General features: G+C 44.3%; 1 protein-coding gene across 1 annotated transcript in view; it reads right to left on the bottom strand.

The window, feature by feature from the left end:
* Positions 1-17,297, bottom strand: part of rusc2 (RUN and SH3 domain containing 2) — a 254,883-nt gene that overhangs the window by 168,842 nt on the left and 68,744 nt on the right. The window lies entirely within an intron of this gene.

Here is a 17,297-nt window from a genome sequence, read left to right as displayed (position 1 = left end):
TTAACCAGCAGAGGGCTCATCCCCTGGAGTCCCAAGGGATCCCACAATCCCTTGGGAGCACCTGTACATAAGGAGGCCTCACAAGCTGGAGAAGCACTCTGGAGACCTGCAATAAAGGACTACGGTCACACATTACTTTGAGCTTACAGTATCTGGTCAGATTCTTTATTCAAGACATAACAACTGGCAGTGAGATACAGATGACGAACCCCACCACAACAATGCAGAGAACCGTGGGTATACTGGAGAAATTTTCATTGGGAGATCATTGCGAAATCTTCGTGGAGCAACTCAACCAATACTTCATGACCAATGAGCTGGAAGGAGAAGCGAACGCTGCCAAATGAAGGGCGATCCTCCTCACCGTTTGCGGGGCACCAACGTATGGCCTCATGAAAAATCTGCTTGCTCCAGCGAAACTCAGAGAAGTCGTACGATGATTTGTGCACACTGGTCCGGAAGCATTTAAACCCAAAGGAAAGCGTTCTGATGGCGAGGTACCTGTTCTACATGTACAAGAGGTCTGAAGGCCAGGAAGTGGCGAGCTATGTTGCCGAGCTAAGGCACCTTGCAGGACATTGCGAATTTGAAGGACACTTGGAGCACATGCTCATGGACTTCTTTGTACTTGGCATTGGCCATGAAGGAATACTTCGCAAACTTTTGACTGTAGAGACTCCAACCTTAAGTAAAGCCATAGCGATAGCCCAGGCGTTCATCACCACCAGTGACAATACCAAACAAATCTCTCAGCACGAGTGCTGCTGCAAGTACTGTAAACAAAGTAATGTTGTTTTTGAATCGTAAAGTACAGGGCAGGACTCACATGCCTGCAGCTGCATGTCCGCAGATGTCTCAGTCCACCATCAAGGGTGGTGAATGCAAGGCCATTAACATCTTGTTGGCGCTGCGGAGATGATCATCGTTTCCATTCGTGCCACATCAAAGGGTACGTTTGCAAGGGCTGTGGAACAATGGGACACCTCCAACGTATGTGCAGGCGAGCTGCAAACCCTGATAATCCTGCAAACCACCATGTTGCAGAGGAGGACAGATCCTTGGTGGATCACGACGAACCAGAGCCTCAGACTGAGGAGGCAGAGGTATATGGGGTGCACACATTTACCACAAAGTGTCCCCCGATAATGTGGAAGGTTGAATTAAATGGACTCCCGGTGTCAATGGAGCTGGACACGGGTGTGAGCCAGTCCATCGTGGGCAAAAAGACTTTCGATAAATTGTGGTGCAGCAAGGCCTCAAGGCCAGTCCTGACTCCCATTCGTACTAAACTGGGAACGTACAGAGGTACTGATTCCCGTAATTGGCAGTGCTACCGTAAAGGTCTCCTACGATGGAGCGGTGCACAATTTACCACTCTGGGTGGTACCGGGCGATGGCTCCATGCTGCTCAGCAGGAGCTGGCTGGGAAAGATATGCTGGAATTGGGACGACGTCCGAACGCTCTCATCCATCGATGACACTTCGTGTGCCCAGGTCCTAAACAAGTTCCTCTCGCTGTTCGAACCGGGCATCGGGACGTTCCAAGGAGCAAAAGTGCAGATCCACTTGATTCCAGGCGCGTGCCCCATCCATCACAAGGCGAGAGCGGTATAGTACATGCTGAGCAAGAGGGTGGAGATCGAGCTGGACCGGCTGCAACAAGGGGGCATCATTTCGCCGGTCAAATTCAACGAGTGGGCCAGTCCTATTGTTCCAGTTCTCAAGGGTGACAGCACCGTCAGATCGGTGATGATTACAGAGTAACGATCAATCGTTTCTCCCTGCAGGATCAATACCCACTACCAAAGGCAGACGACCTATTTGCGATGCTGGCAGGAGGAAAAGCGGTCACGAAGCTCGACTTGACCTTGGCCTACATGACGCAGGAGCTGGAGGAATCATCGAAGGGCCACACCTGTATCAACACGCACATAGGTCTCTTCATTTACAAACAGATGTCCATTTGGGATTCGATCATCCACGGCGATATTCCAGAGGAATATGGAAAGCTTGCTGAAGTCGGTCCCGCGCACCGTGGTCTTCCAGGACGACACCTTGGTTACAGGTTGGGACACCATCGAGCACCTGCAGAACCTGGAGGAGGGTCTTAGTCGGCTTAATCGTGTGGGGCTCAGGTTAAAACTCTCGAAATGCGTTTTCCTGGCATCTGAAGTGGAGTTCCTGGGGAGAAGAATCACGGTGGACGTCATCAGGCCCACCGATTCGAAGGCGGAGACAATCAAGAACGCACTGAGACCACAGAACGTGACGGAGCTGCGGTCGTTTCTAGGACTCCTGAATTATTTTGATAACTTCATACTGGGTCTTAGCACACTGTTAGAACCACTGCATAAAGGAGATGAATGAGTATGGGATAAAAGCCAAGAAAATGTCTTTGAGAAAGCTAGGAAACTGTTATGCTCAAACAAATTGCTTGTGTTGTTTGATCCATGTAAGCATTTGGTACAAGCATGTGATGTGTCGTCATACGGTGTCAGGTGTGTATTGCAACAAGCTAATGAATCTGGGAAATTGCAACCGGTTGCTTATGCATCCAGAAGTCTGTCTAAGGCTGAGAGGGCCTACAGCATGATCGAAAAAGAAGCGTTAGCGTGTGTTTATGGGGCAAAGAAAATGCATCAATATCTGTTTGGGTTCAAATTTGAATTGGAAACTGACCATAAGCCACTCATATCCCTCTTTTCTGAAAGTAAGGGGATAAATACGAATGCACAGGCCCACATCCAGAGATGGGCGTTCACGTTGTCCGCATACAACTACGCCATTCACCACAGGCCAGGCACAGAAAACTGTGCCGATGCACTCATTAGGCTGCCATTGCCCACCACCGGGGCGGAGATGGAATAGCCCGCAGATTTGGTTATGGTAATGGAAGCATTCAAGAGTGAGCAATCACCCGTTACCACCCGACAGATTAGAACCTGGATGAGTCAGGACCCCTTACTGTCCTTAGTAAAAAACTGTGTGCTCCACGGGAGTTGCTCTAGTGTCCCATTAGAGATGCAGGAAGAAATAAAGCCGTACCAGTGGCGCAGAGATGAAATGTCCATACAGGCAGACTGCCTCCTATGGGGTAATTGGGTAGTGGTGCCAAAAAAGGACAGGGACACTTTCATTAGTGGCCTCCACAGTACCCACCCAGGCATTGTAATGATGAAAGCGATAGCCAGATCCCACATGTGGTGGCCCGGTATCGATGCAAACTTAGAGTCCTGCGTACACAAATGTAACACATGTTCACAGTTAAGCAATGAACCCAGGGAGGCGCCACTAAGTTTATGGTCCTGGCCCTCCAAACCGTGGTCCAGGGTCCATGCCGACTACACAGGCCCATTTTGGGGAAAAATGTTCCTTGTGGTTGTCGATACGTACTCCAAATGGATTCAATGTGAGATAATGTCGGCAAGCACGTCTGTTGCCACCGTTGAAAGCCTGCAGGCCATGTTTGCCATGCACGGCCTGCCTGATGTCCTTGTGAGTGACAATGGGCCATGTTTCACCAGTGCTGAGTTCAAAGAGTTCATGACCAGCAATGTGATCAAACATGTCACATTTGCCCTGTTCAAACCAGTTTCCAATGGTCAAGCACAGAGAGCAGTGTAAACAATCAAGCAGAGCTTGAAGATGGTAACTGAAGGCTCACTCGCCTATCCCGAGTCCTGCTTAGTTGGCGCACAAGACCCTACTCGCTCACTGGGGTCCCTCCCGCTGAACTGCTCATGAAAAGGGCACTTAAGACAAGGCTCTCATTAGTCCACCCTGATCTACAGGTAGAGAGCAGGCGGCTTCAACAGAATACATATCATGATCGCGCAAATGTGTCATGTGAAATCGAGATTAATGATCCTGTATTTGTGCTGAACTATGGATAAGGTCCCAAGTGGCTTCCCGGCACTGGTGTGACCAAAGAGGGGAGTAGGGTGATTCTGGTCCAACTTTCAAATGCACTCACCTGCAGAAAACACTTGGACCAAACCAAACTCAGATTCACGGACTATCCAGAACAACCCACAATCGACTCTACCTTTTTCGACCCCCCAACACACACACACGTGGCAACAGGCCCAGCGGTTGACCACGAAGCAGAACCCATCACCTGTAGCAGCCCAACAGGACTCACCACACCCAGCAGCCCGGCAAGGCCAGCTGCGTAGCAGCCCAGCGAGGGCCCAACAAATGACTCACCAAAACCAACATTTGCACCGAGACGATCAACCAGGAAAAAGGCGGCCCCAGATCGACTCACATTGTAAATAGTAACACTATTGACTTTGGGGCGCGGGGGGGATTGTTGTTGCATATAAACCTGTAAATACCTTGTTTAATCACCAGAGGGCCCATCACCTGGTGTTCCAAGGGATCCCACAATCCCTTGGGAGCATCTGTACATAAGGAGGCCTCACAGGCTGGAGAGGCACTCTGCAATCAAGGACTACGGTCACACATTACTTTGAGCTTACAGTATCTGGTCAGATTCTTTATTCAAGATATAAAGAATGGGAATACCTTCCTGGTTTACTTGCAGTCTCACCAGGTTTGTTGTGATTGGACAGTGCCGGACAGTAATGGTATGGGGAGTTATACAAAGAGCATCTTTTGCAGGCACCAGGTGAGAAGTGTGAAGGACACGTCAATAACAGTGGTTTTTGTTTTTGGTTTAACAGTTAGAGAGGAAAGCAGAAATCTGACCTGTGGAAAAATACCTGCTGCATCGGGTAGTCCCATTCATGAAGCAGTGCAGGAGTTGGGTTGTGTCGAGATTTCATTAAATTGCTCTAAGACTACCCAACTCACCTGGTGTGCAGAAGTTGAGTGCTGCAGTACTGCAGTGGAGTCAGACACCGACACTGCTGGCTTTTCATTGCAGATGTTCATAAATAATTAGTAGCAGAGATTTTAGGATGAGCAACTTAGTGTTACAGACAAAAAGCAAGAGATATGGGATTAAGCACAATTGCTCTTTCAAAGAGCCATCAGAGACACGACGGGCAGAATGACCTCCTTCTGTGCTGTAAATTTCTATGATTCTATGTCCTTCAAGCAGACTGCAGTGGTTCAAGAAAGCGGCTCACCAGCACATTCTCAAGGGCAATTAGGGATGGGCAATAAATTCTGATCTTGCCAGCAGTGCCCACATCATGAACAAAGAAAAGAAAAAGAATCATACAATTTTAGCACAGATTGGCAAGTTTTAGATTTGAGGCACCATTTGGCTTTCCGTCAACATCATTCCATTTGCGGGGTTTTTTTGGAAATGTATTTTTACAAAGCAGGTTATGCAGTATATACACTGTTCTGGGTGATGTGCCTCATGGTTACTGTAGTCTCCTGGGACCTGCTTTGATCACCTTCAGGGGTCAAGGAGAAATTTCCCAGAGATTTTTTTTTAGGGATTTTTTTTTTATCTGTTTTTTTGCCTCTCGCAGGAGATGAAATGGCTGCTGCTGGTTGGGGTTGCCTTGGGATCAAAATACTCAATTGCAACATGACTGGATGGGACAGGCTTCATGGACAAACTGATCTTTTCCGGTCCTTCATTTTCATATGTTCATATATAGGGCTGTTTCTTTTAGATTTACAATCTATATTAACGACTTGGAAGAAGGGACTGAGTGTAACGGAGCCAAGTTTGCCAACGATACAAAGATGGGAAGAAAAGCAATGTGTAAGGAGGACACAAAAAATCTGCAAAAGGACATAGACAGGGTAAGTGAGTGGGCAAAAATTTGGCAGATGAAGTATAAAGTGTGAGGTCATGCACTTTGGCAGAAAATATCAAAGATCAAGTTATTATTTAAATGAAGAAAGATTGCAAAGTGCTGCAGTACTGCGGTACCTGGGGGTACTTGTGCATGAAACACAAAAGGATAGTTTGCAGGTACAGCAAGTGATCAGGAAGGCCAATGGAATCTTGGCCTTTATTGCAAAGGGGATGGAGTATAAAAGCAGGGAAGTTTTACTACAGCTATATAAGGTATTGGTGAGGCCACACCTGGAATACTGCGTGCAGTTTTGGTTTCCATATTTACGAAAGGATATACTTGCTTTGGAGGCAGTTCAGAGAAGGTTCACTAGGTTCATTCCGGGGATGAGGGGGTTGACTTATGAGGAAAGGTTGAGTACGTTGGGCCTCTACTCAATGGAATTCAGAAGAATGAGAGGTGATCTTATTGAAACGTATAAGATTATGAGGGGGCTTGACAAGGTGGATGCAGAGAGGATGTTTCCACTGATGGGGGCATGATCTAGAACTAGAGGGCATGATCTTAGAATAAGGGGCCACCCATTTAAAACTGAGAAGAGGAGAAATTTCTTCTCTCAAAGGGTTGTAAATCTGTGGAATTCGCTGCCTCAAAGATCTGTGGAAGCTGGGACATTGAATAAATTTAAGACAGAAATAGACAGTTTCTTAAACGATAAGGGGATAAGAGGTTATGGGGAGCGGGCAGGGAAGTGGAGCTGAGTCCATCATCAGATCAGCCATGATTTTATTGAATGGCCGAGCAGGCTCGAGGGGCCGTATGGCCGACTCCTGCTCCTATTTATGTTCTTATAATCTAAAAAAGCTATGTGCAGTGGCAAGACTAAATAGTGCAATGGGTTTGCATGTTGTCCTTTCACCTGTGGATTTCAATCCAGTCAAGAGATGGGATGAACGTTTCCTCTCTCTCGTGGCTCCAAAACTCATACATAAAATGGGTTTTAGGCAGTATGCATCTCATTTCATAATCCATTACTAATTGCCTGTCTCACTCAAATGGGCTCAAGAGGGTGGCTGATGTAAGAAATGGAAATATCAGCAGCACAGTAGGGCTACTCTTTTGAGGTTCTGTCAGCTCTGTCAGACAGTGGCGAGTTGAGCAATGTCCGATACAGTGTATTCCAAGAAGGAAAAGGATTAATTTAGCAAGGAAATACTGCACTGAGCAGAAAAATCCATAATGTTTTTTATTTATTTAAGCAGAACTGACCAATTGAGCAATTAATAAATTAAAACCAATGGGTAGTCAACAAATGTTAATCTCTCGTGCTATCATTTGATTATGCTCCTCATATTGAAAGGAGTGTGCATTATTTTATATCTTGGGTATAACGGCCTCTATTTTTGCCATCATTGGGCGCTGAGTTTTTGGCGGGCAGCGATTATTTTTGGTGTAATGGGTCAGTTTAAATTTTCACCAAATTTTTGGCGCCGGCTATCAGCGCCAGAGTTTTTGCCGCCAGATATGTTGACACTGGTACAAGTGATTCTGCGCCATTTCTGGCCATTTAACCCATCACCAATTTTTTTTTTTTTTTAAATGGCGCACAGAGACCTTAGAGCCGTTTTTTAAAAAGCCTACCTTAAGTTCATCAAATCAGCGCTGACCCGCTTCTATCCCTGGCCGAAGGTCCTCCACACCAGACTGAGTAACAAACTCCAGGTAAAAATAAACCAAGCAAAAAGAAACTTACAGAAGAGCCTTTTCCAGTGAAGAACAATGTCCAGGCACATTGCAACATCCAGAAGAGCCTTTTCTACACACCCGACCCTACCCGCTGCCATCCCTGGCCAAGGTCCTCCATGTAGTGAGTGATTTTTTTTGACAACGCATGCACAGTGATTTTTCGGCACATACTATAAGCTCTCCCCTCCCCTCCGCCAGAAATGGACTCGGGTTGCATGGCATTAAAAATAACTTAGTTCTTGGAAAGTGCCGTTTTTTGGGGGGACGCCAACAGCGTACGTGGGCGCCAGAAATCTTTATTGTGCAAAATAGAGGCCTTACTACTTCCAAACTAATAAACTTTCAAAATGGGAAAGCATTAATAGAACAAAGGTATGTGTTAAAATGTGATTTAATTCAAATGGAACTACTGAAACTAGAGCCTGGAAATGACTTGGTGATATTAGCGTATACTCAACTTGCTCATACAGGTTGAACTTCCCTTATCCGGAATCTTCGGGACCTGGGCTATTCTGGATAAGGGATTTTTCCGGATGGTACAGGTACTAAGCAAGGGGTTATCGGAGCTGGCTGGCTTGGGAGTGCAGCAGAGGGATCATTGGGGTGGGTGGGGGGCGGTGGTGGATCGCAGGGTCAGGCCAGCAATTGCGGGAGTTAGCAGCGAGGAAGAACTTCAATTTGTTTATGTCGGAGTTCTGTGCATGTGCCACCCGGTGGCCGGGAATGGTTCTGGACAAGGGCTGGCTCTGGATAAGGGAGTTCTGGATAAGGGAGGTTCAACCTGCATAACATTCCTCTATCTGTTATTTTAATGAAAGCATTAACGTGGGTTAAAATCTCTATTAAAATAGTGGACAAATGCTTTGTCAACACTCAGCAGTAATTACTTGTCTTGTGTGAGAGGTAATTACAAACAACATGAATAAACACATGATGCCACATAATCATTCTCCGACGTATGTGAGAATAAAGTTTTAAAGCGAAAATATGAAATGAAAAAGAATGGTTGACCTTAGTCATCAATTTATAAAAACTAAATTGAAAGTAGCAGTTCTGAATATTTATGTTGTGTTTTTACTATCCAGGCACCTATGCATTTCTACAAAGTAAATTATTCTCAATTATTCTATTGCAGAAAATTGCCGAATGACACCCAAACACATGCCCCATTGATGGAAACTAGAGGCGGAGAGTAAATCACCACGGACCACTTGCAACTCTAAACAACCATAGCATAGCATTGACAGAGGCAGCAAGAGGTTTTCAATCCACCATTTTGACCAAAGGTTCAAAATTCATGTTATGAGGAAACTTCAAAAGAAACAACTAGTAACTTCATCTACTTTGTATCAAAACATAGGTAGTAATAGACTATGCATACAAAATAAGTAACTCTATCTACCAGTAAATTTTGCAGTCGAACAAGAACATGTCTATCTTCTATCCATACTTTTTTACTTGGGTCACATGCCCGATTTAAAACTCCAATGTAAACAGCTGCTAGCACTACTTCCCTAGAAAAAGGGGAGAAAAAAAAAGAAAGAAAAAGAGAAAGCAAAAAAGACTTGCATTAATAAAGTACTTTTTGTGACCGAGGATGTCCCAAAGCACTTTACAGTTAATGAAGCACTTTTCAAGTGCAATCACTGTTGTAATGGAGGAAACACGACAACCAATATGTCAACATCAAAATCCCACAAATAGCAATGTAATAATGACCAGGTAATCTGTTTTTAGGTGTTGGTTGAGGGATAAATACAAGCCAGAACCCCCCTTCTTCTCTTCCAAATAGTGCCATGAGATCTTTTTTTACGTCCACCGGAGAGGGCAGACGAGGCCTCAGTTTAACATCTCATCCGAAAGACGGTAGCACTCCCTCTGTACTGCACTGAGGTTTCAGCCTAGATTATGTGTTCACGTCCCTGGAGTGAATGCGACTTGAACCCACAACCTGCTCACTCAGAGGCAAGAAGCTATCACTAAGCCAGGGCTGACACCAATAAAGTTGTGCAGGGCACAGCAGACTACAACTATGTGGGACATACAAGCTGCAGTATACTGCAGAGCCTCTCCCAGCATGTCACAATGGTGCAATTGCCCCTTTAAGACCGTGATGCTGGTCATGATCATCTGGTAGAGGCATGTGTCTTGCTGACATAACATTTAGAGACAAAAGGTACAAGATGACCCCATTAATATTTGCAATACGATCTAGCTATTGCAGTATGTACCACAATCTGGATCTTTGCTCATTATCCAGACCTCTGCATTTTTAAAATAATTACAAGGACTGTATTTTAATAGGTAATCTAGGAATTTGCAGTTGTGATTTGTGAAGAATTCATGTATTTTATAGGAGGGGTTGGGGGGGGGGGGGGGCGGGGGAAAGAGAAGGAGGAATCTGAAAAAGATATGTAACCTGCAGTAAAGCTCTGAGCATAAGCTGGGAAGATATAAACACCTGCAGTATTCTACTGACCTAGACAACCTTGCAGTATTTGAAGATTCACATATGCAGTATAATGAGACTCAAAATTCAACATCTGGACCAACTACTGACAAAAGTCTGCAGTGAACAAACATTATCTCGTCAACATGATAGAAACTAAAGTCATGCTCAAGAGTATCGAATACACAAAGGAGTTTGTGGGAGGGACTTAGTAATACCCAGTTTTGTATTTCAAATGTCAAACTTGAATATTGATTTTGCTGGATTCAGTCTATTTTGAAATACTAAACATTGTAAATTAATTAAAACTGCATGAATTGCAGACAGATTCACCTCACACAATAAAGGGTGCTGTGTCTCAACATACTAAATAGATACACAAGCTCCCACTCCTAAATCCTGTATGATGAGAAAAATGGCCACTGCCATATCTTACTGTTCTTGTCCTCCCAGCCAGCTTGCATCCCATTCCATTTATTCTTGTCCACCGACACATACTAGCTGAAAAGAAATGTTAACTCAATAACTACAAAATTACAAACAGAATCATGCATGCATAAACATGTTGATGCAAACCACCTATTGGAAAGGGAGAGTGGGGAAATGTGAGGACATCCACTTTGGAATATTTTCTGAATGGCGAGAGACTAAGAACTACGGCGAAGTGAAGGGATTTGGGTGTCCGGGTACACAAATCCCTAAAAGCCAGCACACAGGTACAAAAGGTAATCAAAATGGCTTATGGAATGTTGGCCTTTATCTCAAAGGAGGCTAGAATGCAAAAGTGAGGAGGTTATACTTCAGTTGTACAGGGCCTTGGTCAGACCCTACCTGGGGTAATGCATTCAGTTTTGGGTGCTGCACCTCAGAAAGGATATATTGGTCTTGGAGGGAGTACAGCGCTGATTAAGTACTGGTGTCATACTGGTTGAAGAGTTAAGTTAGGAGGACAGGTTGCATAAGCTTGGATTGTATTCCCCCAAGTTTAGAAGGTGAAGGGATGATTTAATTGAGGCCTTTAAAGTTATAAAATAATTCAATAGGATAGATACAGGTTCTGGAAGCGGAAGGTGTCAGGTTTGCGGAGTTGGGGAGAATATCAGGTTCGGGAGGATATCAGTTTCGGGGGTGCATTAGGGACAGATATGAGTGATATTCACAGATAGAATAAGCAGTCTTGGTAATAGGTTGGATATGGGATTTGAAGCATTGCAAAAAACGGTATATTGAGGTTGCACACTGCTGGGTTTGGCTTGAAGGAACATCTGGGAAGATAGAATTGTCAGAAAAAGTGAAAAACATTTAGTCAGAGCTAAACAAGATGCTTTTAGTTTTGCCAGTGGGAAGTTTCAGAAAGTCTGGATTCATCCACAACTTGATATCAGACAAGCAAGTGAACAGTACAATAGTAGTTGTGAAATCGAAAGTGACGATGATAGAGGGGGAGGGGTAAAGTTATATATCATTGGCTGGTCCTATGTTTAGAAGTAATGGTCTAGAAATGCGGCTGCTCAACACCCATTTTTCAGGCACTAAATGTCCTCCTAAGCCTCCAGATTGGGGGCAGGAAACGCACTCTCATTATGAGCCAGAAGTGCGGCGACAGCCACATTAGTAAAAGCCCCCAAAAAATCAGCATGCAGTGCCCAAGCTGGAGACAAACGTTAGACCCTTTCTATATGCAAATAAGGGGCCTAATGCTTGTTTGAGGCTCCCCATTCCAAGACTGGTTTGCCCCTGAAGCAAGCGGTCCTTAAATGATGCTTCATTATGAGAAGAGTTGAGAATGGATCTGAACACTGGTATTGTCAGTGAACAACCCCAATTCTGAACTTGAGAGGGAGCCATATGATCAGGACCTTATTAAGAAGGGAGACCCACCAGTGAAACACAGTTGTAAAGCTGTGGAATTCACTTCCAAGAGTAGTGGTAGAGGCAGAAAATATATCAAGATTAGATTGAATATGTGGATGAACTAAAAGGGGATGAAGGTATATGAGGACAGGTAAATGTGATTAATACAATTTGCTCGCCTTGAGGGTATAAAAGAAAAAAAGACTTGTATTTATATAGCGCCTTTCACGACCACTAGACATCTCAAAGCGCTTTACAGCCAATGAAGTACTTTTGGAGTGTTGTCACTGTTGTAGTGTGTGAAATGCGGCAGCCAACTTGCACACAGCAAACTCCCAATACAGACTGGTTGGGCCAAAAGACCTCTTTCTATTTTGTAACTTCTACATCTAATTTGTACCTTAACCATTGTATTATCGAACAGTGCATCATAGAATCTTGAATGATGCAGCATAGGAGGCAGCCAGGAGGCCCATCATGTCTGTGCCAGCTCTTTTAACAGCTATCCAATTAGACCCAAATTCCCCACAGCCTGCAAATGTTCCTTTTCAAATACATATCCAAATCACTTTTGAAAGTTACTATTGAATCTCTTTCCTCTACCCTTTCAGGTAGTGCATTCCAGATCATCATAACTTGCTGCATAAAAAAATTCTCAAGTCTCCTCTGCTTCTTTTACCTTAAACTTGTGACCTCTAGTTACCAACCCTCCTGCCTGTGGAAACAGTTTCTCCTTATTTACTCTATCAAAACCCTTCATAATTTTGAACATCTCTATTAAGTCTCCCCTTAACCCTCTCTTATCTAAGGAGATCAATTCCAGATTCTCTAGTCTCTCCACATAACTGAAGCCCCTCATCCATTTAAGGATACAAAATCTTATTGTTAAACAGAGATCCTCGGGTTGTTCAGAGTTCATCCACACATGCAGACTTACAATTTTTATAACATACTGGCTGATCTCCTATGGTATTGCTCATGGAAAGTCAGTAGATAATGTTTTGTCCATCCATTCAATAGTTTGTGGGAAGCAGTAAACCATCTCCCTATTACTTTTACCTTGTACATCACTTTGTGCTGTTCTGACTTCTCCCGAGTCACCTGTACATAGAATGGGTAAGGTCACAAGCTTAATAAGTGCAGTGTGGTCAGCAGGAAATGAAGCGTTTCAGTTCTGGAAACAAAGCAGAATGAAGCTGTGTTGCCAGTGGCATTAGGCTCCAAATTTGAACGGGGCAACTAGCGGGAGTAGCAGGGCAGTTGGTGAAATATCCTGGTGCTCTTGTTTCTGCCTGCTTTATTTGCACTCTCTACAGATTTGTTCGGTTGCTCAGTCTTTTTGCACTGTCCAAGCCAGTTTGGTGGAATTGTAAAACATGTTTTTATTGAAATCCATTATACCGCCATTAAAAGGCAAAAATCCAGTACTGGCATTGCCAAGGCCAGGCTCCTGGAGATTTTTTGCCTATTCACATGAAAAGGAGTAAAACTCAACATGAAAATAGTAAAATAAATAAACCTTTAGTAAAAAAATAATTAAAATCCTTAAAAGTATAACAACTGTATAATTATTTACCTGTCAAAAGAACGGAATTGTACAATGGTTCTCCTGCTGCATGGCCAATAACTCTGAAAAGTTGGCCCTATAAGTGCCATATCTGCTTCGAGATTATCTACAGGTGTATTCACCAGACTTCGTAGGTCATCCTTCACACTAACATTTTTACCTTGGTGTCCAGATAGTATCTTACTTTCAGAATCACTTCCAACTTCAACTTTACTTTCTTGTGACTGTGACTTCTTCACCTCTGAGGAAAGGGTTGACAATAGTTCACTTATTACATCTGGCAATCTCAGGCCTAGCTCCATTCCCAGCTCCCAAGTTATTAACCGAACTTAAAATCTGTTCTTCTCCAATACCAGAAATGCGTTTGGCATCACGACATTCGAACAGCGAAACCTGATGAACCTTCTGCACCTTCACCAAATGCTGGGTCGGGCTGCACACTGCTCCTTTGAAGGCCCCGACTTGCTGATGGTCCTTGCAGGTTGGGGCCGCTGCACCGAATGCCGGGTCGGGCCGCATGTTGCTCCATCAGCAGGTCGGGACTTTCAAAGGGGCATGCCACTTCAAGGTACAGCGCGTGCTGGAGAGCGATGGCTGTGAAGAAGGCAACTGGATTGGACATCACCAAGGTCCAGGTAACTGATTGGAGCATGGGCAGGTACATCAGGAGCGGCGAGGTTGGGGCGCAGGAACGGCGAGTGATCGTGGAGCGACATGATCGGGGCCCAGGAGAGGCGTGAGTTTGGGGCCCAGAAGAGACTAGAGCCCAGGGGCAGCACAGGCCAGCCCACACTGCAATATGTGTGCGCACTAGGTCCGTGCAGCAGAGCTGGTCTCCAGGCATCTTGGTTAATCCTTGCCACTGGACCAAGACTTAGCTCTTTCAAGCCAGTGTGGTGGCTGGTAATGGCCACCACATGTTAAAAAAATTCAAGCCCACACTGCCCTATATATAGGGCGTGAAGCAAGTCATCCTCGACACGAGGATCCGCCTATGATGATGAACTTCTACATACTGATGACGGAAGCAAGGTCATTGATGAAGTAGCTGAAGATGGTTGGGCTGACGATGCTTCCTTGCAAATGTATTTCATCAAACGCAAAGCATTTTTACACTTGGAAGAGGAGATTCTTATCTAGTCAGTTTGGGATTGATTTGAACCCAGGTGCCAGAGGTTAAAGTCCAAACCTACTGCATCATTAAAAAGAAAAACTAAGTTATAACCCATTAATGTTTACAGGGCATTTCATCTCAATGGTAACAGCAAGTTCAACATGCATGATTTGAAGCAGAGAAAGTGTACTAACACCAAAGGCTAGACATTTTGTGCTTCCCAATGCATTGACATCACAGTGAAGCATTAGGATCCCTAGTAATCTATATGTGTGTCTGGAAATCTTGCAGATTTGTACATAAGTCACAGGATGAATAACTGATGTTGGCCTTGGTCCAAGTGGCTACATGTACATGATCGGACTATGGGAATTGGACTTATCATTACGTTAACTAACTTACCAAGTGCCAGTTCAGATGAGTGCCCAGTACAGCAGTATTGTTGATAATCAGTCTTATTTTACACTACTTTGAACACAGCTTTTGAATACCAGCACTTGCTGACATAACAATCCTCAATCTGCATGGGATGAATTTTGGAAGTGATCATCTTTGACACTTTGCAAGAGTAGTGACAAACTGACAGTGGAGGAGAAACTAATATTGGATTTTAATAGTAAGCTGGAAGACAAAACAAACCAACCACCCTCTTGAATCTTGCACAAGTCAGAAGATGAAACTGATGGTGAGCATCAGCAGCCTGGTAGATGATGAAGGGCATCACAGCCAGGTTTGATCCTGTCTTCACTAAGACCAATTGGATGAAGTCTCTGTTCTCTACCAGCTGATGGATCCTTGAGGAAGTCAATTTGGGGCCGTCACAACCTAGATTCCAATGGGTGAAGGTCTACAGTACAAAATACTCCATAATTTAATAAACTCACTCAGATTAATCATGAGGATAGCTAGTTTGGGAAGTGGTGCTCCTTTGAGGTTGGGGTTAAGTATATTGGGACAGAGCACATTACTTGGTTCTGCATCTGATTCTGCTATATTTGATTTAGGGATTTATATCTAACACTACCTGCCAAAAATAGAATCATGCTTCATTCTCCAGCATTGACACCCTATTTTTTTTTTAACAAGCACAACATTTAAAAATGTATACATGTACAATTTCCATTACTTTGACAGCAAAGAATCAAACAACAACATCCAAGGGTGTTCTTTTAAGTCAGAGTCAGAGGATTGAAGAATTCAAGAGAGGGAGGTTACAGAGATAGGGAGGGGCAAGGCCATGGAAATATTTCAACACAATGAGAATTTTAAATCTGAGGCATTGGGGGACTGGGAGCCAAGTAAGGATGGGGTGCTGAATGAGCAGGATTTGACATGGAATAGGATACAGGCAGAAGAGGTTTGGATGAGCTGAAGTTTATGGAGGGTGGAAGATTTGGGAAGCAGGCCAGGAGAGCATTGAAATGGTCGAGTCAGGTGGTGACAAAGATTTTGATGTGGGTTTCAGTAGCGGATGGAATGAGGGAGGTGTGAAGGCAGGCGATGTTATGATTGTGGAAGTCGGCGGTCTTTTTGATGGAGAGGATATGGTGTCAGAAGCTCAGATCAGGATCGAAGAGGATACCGAGGTTGTTTACAACTAATGACGAAAACCAGCAGAAGCTGACCAACAATTGACAGTCCTAGAAAAGCTGACTGATGAAAAACAGCAAAAAAGAATAACTGACACAAGAAGTTTCAATGGTGCTGTTCTTTTCCATGAGCTTCGAGTTTCTTATGTTCAGGAGAAAGCCCACACTGCCCCATATATAATCATACGATGTAACCTGGGGGTGCATCAACAGTACCACCTTGACATGTGCAACTGACGATGTGTCTTTTGTACCTTCAGGTATACATAGAAGCATAAAAATTTACAGCACAGGAGGCCGCCATTCGGCCCATTGTGTCTGTGCCAGCCGACAAAGAGCTATCCCGCCTAATTCCACATTCCAGTTCTTGGGCCGTAGCCTTGTAGGTTACGGCACTTCAAGTGAATGTCCAAATACATTTTAAATGCTGAGGGTTTCTGCCTCTACCAGCCTTTCAGGCAGTGAGTTTCAGACACCCCTCCCTTCCCCACCCTCTGGGTGAAAAGATTTCTCCTCAAATCCCCTCTAAACCTCCTACCAATTACTTTAAATCTATTCCCCCTGGTTAGTGACCTCTCTGCTAAGGAAATTAGGTCCTTCCTATCCACTCTATTCTAGGCCCCTCATAATTTTATACATCTCAATTAGGTCTTCACTCAGCCTCCTCGGTTCCAAAGTAAACAACCCAGCCTATCCAATCTTTCCTCAGTTAAAATTCTCCAGGTCAGGCAACATACTTGTAAATCTCCTCTGTACCCTCTCTAGTGCAATCGCACCTTTCCTGTAAAGTGGTGACCAGAACTGCACGCAATACTCTAGTTGTGTCCTAACTAGTGTTTTATACAGTTCAAGCATAACCTCCCCGCTCTTGCATTTATTTGCCAAGGCATAGAATGTAAGTATCCCGTATGCCTTATTAACCACCTTATCCACGACCAAGCTTTTGGTCACCTGCACTAATTTCGACTTATGCGGCTAGGTGACAAATTTTTTATCTCATAATACTCATGTGAAGCACCTTAGGACGTTTCACTACGTTAAAGGCGCTATATAAATACAAGTTGTTGTTGTCGCCTGCTACCTTCAGAGATCTGTGGACATGCACTCCAAGTTTCCTCTGTTCCTCTACACTTCTCAGTGTCCTCCCATTGATTGTGTATTCCCTTGCCTTGTTAATCCTCCTCAAATGCATTGCCTCATACTTCTCTGGATTGAATTCCATTTGGCAATCTTCTGCCCACCTGACCAATCCATT

The sequence above is a fragment of the Pristiophorus japonicus genome, chromosome 2 (assembly GCF_044704955.1).
Source record: "Pristiophorus japonicus isolate sPriJap1 chromosome 2, sPriJap1.hap1, whole genome shotgun sequence".
In the NCBI taxonomy this organism is placed as follows: domain Eukaryota; kingdom Metazoa; phylum Chordata; class Chondrichthyes; family Pristiophoridae; genus Pristiophorus; species Pristiophorus japonicus.
This window is presented reverse-complemented; position numbering and strand designations above follow the sequence as displayed.